The sequence below is a fragment of the Dreissena polymorpha genome, chromosome 15 (assembly GCF_020536995.1).
Source record: "Dreissena polymorpha isolate Duluth1 chromosome 15, UMN_Dpol_1.0, whole genome shotgun sequence".
NCBI classification, from domain to species: domain Eukaryota; kingdom Metazoa; phylum Mollusca; class Bivalvia; order Myida; family Dreissenidae; genus Dreissena; species Dreissena polymorpha.
In genome coordinates, this window is record NC_068369.1 from 27,571,981 (window position 1) to 27,576,520 (window position 4,540).

Sequence of the window (4,540 nt, forward strand, 5' to 3'; positions counted from 1 at the left end):
TAACAGCTTTAAATAATATTTATAAATAAACTGCTGGAAATTACACCATATCCACCTTCAAAGTTGCACAATACATGGGTAAGCCTTTTGAACGCATTACTTTAAAGTCAGTTTTAACAGTGTCTCTAGACGCTTTTCAGCTATTTATAACTTTGTGTTGTTGTTTGAGAATAACAACAGGGAATAAAGTTACCCCTTTTTCACTGCCAGAGTCCAAGCATTCATTATGTAAATAACAAGATGTTTTTATTGTGTATTATTGTAGTGTAGCGGTAAGAGCATTTGCCTCACACGCGGAAAAGCCGTCGTCAAACGCCATTCTTAAATTTGTTCTTAGGTATTTCAAGTTGTAGAGACAACAATAAATAAATAAACTCATTGATAATTATATAACATTTATGTTTCATTAATAAAAGAATACAATAAAACATACTCGTTGCAAAATAATTAAATTATCCAACCTGACACTTACTAAAAAGTCACAGTTTATTTTTTTTAAATCTTAAAATTTCGTTTAATCCGATGGTATTTGTATTTATGATGATGTTATTAAACGATGCTTCATTGATTAGAATTGATGAGTATCAAAGTCCTGGGTTAGCTAGCCAGTGTTTTGACCTCACCATAATTTCCAATCGCACAGCCATCTGTGACGTGGCAGCTTTAACGTGAAAGACTTTTGTCATTAAAAATCGTGTTGTTTTTTTCCAACGCCTGTCAATATTGACGTAGTTTCACTTCACTGAATATCAAACTTTCGAAAGTTTAACAAGTCAGAGATAATAGATTGCACTAATGCTAAATATCGAAATTCAGTTACACTTATAACTTATTGGGACTTATTCATTTTAGCATTCGCGGTGTCTTTAAAAATGCAGCAATCAATCTCCTTGACATAAGCATGCTCGCTACAAAAGGACGACATCACAAGGGGCATTCATGGTGTAACATATACAAAATTACGCATTTCACAATATCTTAAGGATACAAAAGTGATGTAACGGATTGTTATAACTAGTGTGGATATTGTTGTTTTTTTTATTTAATATTGATTAAACATTAATCTTTATATCCGGTTATTTTGTTCAAACATAATAATACTATTATATTATATTGGGTATATCAAACATAACAAACAATATACATGCATATCACAACATGTATCGAATTAAATGCGAAAAATATATAATTATTTATAGTGTATCATAACAAGACGAGAAGCTTTGTTTTACTCACCAGATAATTAGTCCCAGAACAACATTCGAGCAATAAATACAGAAGATATGTACTTAAATGTGCATGCCTTTGTAAGCTCTACATTTGTTAGCCCGTGCATTTGAGTCGCTTATAAATATATTAAAGACCGTGATACTTCCTCGTTGGTGACCACGACATACACTTCAGACGCTTGATACGATTTCCACGCTTAACACTTTTATCACTGTGTGCTATCAAGCATGATACGCTTATTGTTCAGAACGAGCATTAAAAAGAAAAACATGACACACATTATATATTCAATACCAAAGATGTAGGCGTTCAAAGTTTGAAAGTTTACAATGTTTAAAATAAATTCGCACACCAATAACCAACGCATGCACATTAGAATGAGAAGGGAGCCTACCGTGGGTTATTACCCCGATATACCAACGGTTGTTTCCCTCGCACAGCGCGTAAATTATGGAAGGGAATATCCGCCAGTCCATGCATGATGTTAAATGACATTCTCATTTTAACTTCTGTCATACGCTTTCAGATAAATGGTCTTTGCATTTTGCCTAGTAGCATTTGCTATGCAAACATTTCATCTTAATGTCGCATGTTGATAAGTTTATAATTACTTCATATATATCTTTACTTCGTGTGTGTTATTGACAACTGCAGTTGAACTTTTGGAATTTGTATTAATGCTTATTCTACCGGCGTTCTTTGTTTAACTATGTGCATTTGGTTATGTTGCTACTAAATTTAACAAGCTGTTAATATCTTTGTGGATCTTTATTACTTCTTCAGTCGATTGCTATAGTGCGTCTTTGATTAAGAATTAGTCTTCGGTTTTGCATATAAATAGCTCACAATCCGAAAGGGGAACCAGTATTAAAAAAACCTAATTACAGCGCAAATTGCAGCGTAAATTACTATTGCCGGGAGATCACTCTTAACATCAAAATCAAAATCTCCGGTATCAACCGTGATACATCGACTATTTCTGGAATTCTTCGTAAAAAGCGGTGATAGAGTAAATAACTTGCCCGTCGACATAATGCCTATTGTTTTACTTGGATTCCCACTATCGACACCTTATTGCTGCTGTAAACGCTTTGAGAAAAATGATGCAACGCTTTGAGAAAAATGATGCCCAGGTAAGTTCTACTTTTTGTGATTTATTTACGCTATAACAGGAACTTAAAAGCTTAACGTGTCTCTGTTGTAACATGTCTCGGTAGAAGCATGCAGTGTAATGAACTGGATGGGATATGGACCTCAAATCAGACAGGCACGTCGAGAAGCCTATAGGGAGCAAGACAGACTGATCAATGCTAGGTTGTTGACTATTCCGCCTACATTGTCAATATGTATCACTACTGGTAGCAAGGCCGAGGGACTGACGCGCTATCTGGAGAATGACCGTGACCAATTGTATGTAGATAACAATGTGATGTGTCTTGAAAATGGTACCCATTGTGACACAATGTCAAGGGAGACGACTGTGTCCACATTAAATACCGATATGTGCTACCACGGACATTGTAGATTGGATTGTTTCTAGAGCGAATTGGGACGATGATTCATCCTCACGTTAGAAATGCTCTGTGTTATTATGAAAATGGACTTGCTCTCTTGAGCAGTGATTTATATACTAATGCTTATGATGACATGAGACCTCATCCAGAGGTTGTAGATCATGATCGTGCGGGACCGTCTAGGCTGAGTACCATATGTGGATCTTTGATTTTGATAATGTCCCTTCCTTAAACTGTCACTGCCCCGGCATACTACGTAGATGGGCTCAACGACGTCGCCATTGGCCACCACCGGACGTAGTTCAAAAGGTCGTTACAATGGGAGCGTTTGTGACACCTGTTGGTTGTTAGGGTAGTGAATATAAACACGTAGAATGGAGGATCTGTTTTAATACCGGGGAGAATGAGCTTATGAGCAGTCTTCATAACACCCAGGTTTACATTTATGTTATATTAAAGATGGTAGTTAAGGATGTTTTAAAACCTCTCAAGAAAGAACTCTCATCGTACACAGTGAAAAACATCGTATTGTGGATTGCGGAGAAATACCCACAATCATTGTTCAATGAAAGGACATTTTTGCACTGGGTTTGTGAAGGACTGGACGAGCTGAGAACTGCTATATTTACGAAACACCTTCCATATTATATGATATCTGAAAGAAATCTGATGGAGAGCTGTGTAATTGAAGAAGAACAAAGGCGGTCAGGGTATCAATACTAACGGACATGATTGATGAAGGTCCACATATGGTACTCAGATTGCCGAAAATACGACAGGCAATACTCTCACACCCAGATCCTTTGTTATGGTTTTGCAAGAAGAGATTGGAGCTTGAACTGTTGTATCTGAAGCTCATGATTAGAATCGAACAGTGCAAGGATGAAAATGGTTCGATTAATTGGTCGGATACTGTGTTCAGGCGACGGCGAGACGTCGTGCAGAGATATTGATAGAGGTTCATCAGAGGATGTGTAGTGACGGAAGTCGTGTTTATGACATGGATACGATCGATACAAGTATGCTGATGTAATTTTGAAACGAATAAATTAATCGGTAAAAATTACCGGACTACATGCATTTTAATAGCATTCATTAACGACTCTGTAAATTCATGAATTGTTATCAATTACAGTACTTATATGCATTTTTATAATAATTCACAAACAATTTTGACTGTAATTTCCAAATACATAAATCGTTTTATATAGCAAATACACCATGCATTTACAAAACAAGCTGATTAAATTTAAAATGAATGCTAGTGAAAAGTTAAATGAATGATCGAGTATAATCGATCCTTTTTTTATAAAAAACAGATAAACCGTTGAAAAATATAAGATAGAATAAAAGTTCAGTAGACGTCGAACCAGAAAATGAACGAATGTAAAATGCTATTCAATTTCACATGTATAATTAGTAGAGAAGTAAACTCATCAATGTACTCTGTTAAGAAGTCACTTATAGTGTGTGTGCATATTTGTTTGTACGGCACGTATACACTCGTTTGATTCTGAAACAAATACGAGTACACGTGTTAGTAATGGCGTCATCTTGTCCGTTTTGATCTTCATTGAAATAAGCAATGTTGGTTAACGACTGTGATATTAAATTCGTTTGTACTCGGCTTAAAGCCCAATTAACATTCAAAATCAAAGGCTATTTCGTAAAATATGTCATAAAATAAAGTAAACCCATACATAATCTCTACACATGTTTCTTTTTATTTGTTGTGATACAATATATTCAACACATGCACGTGCATGTTTCGTATGAAAAGATATCGTTGCGGGAAA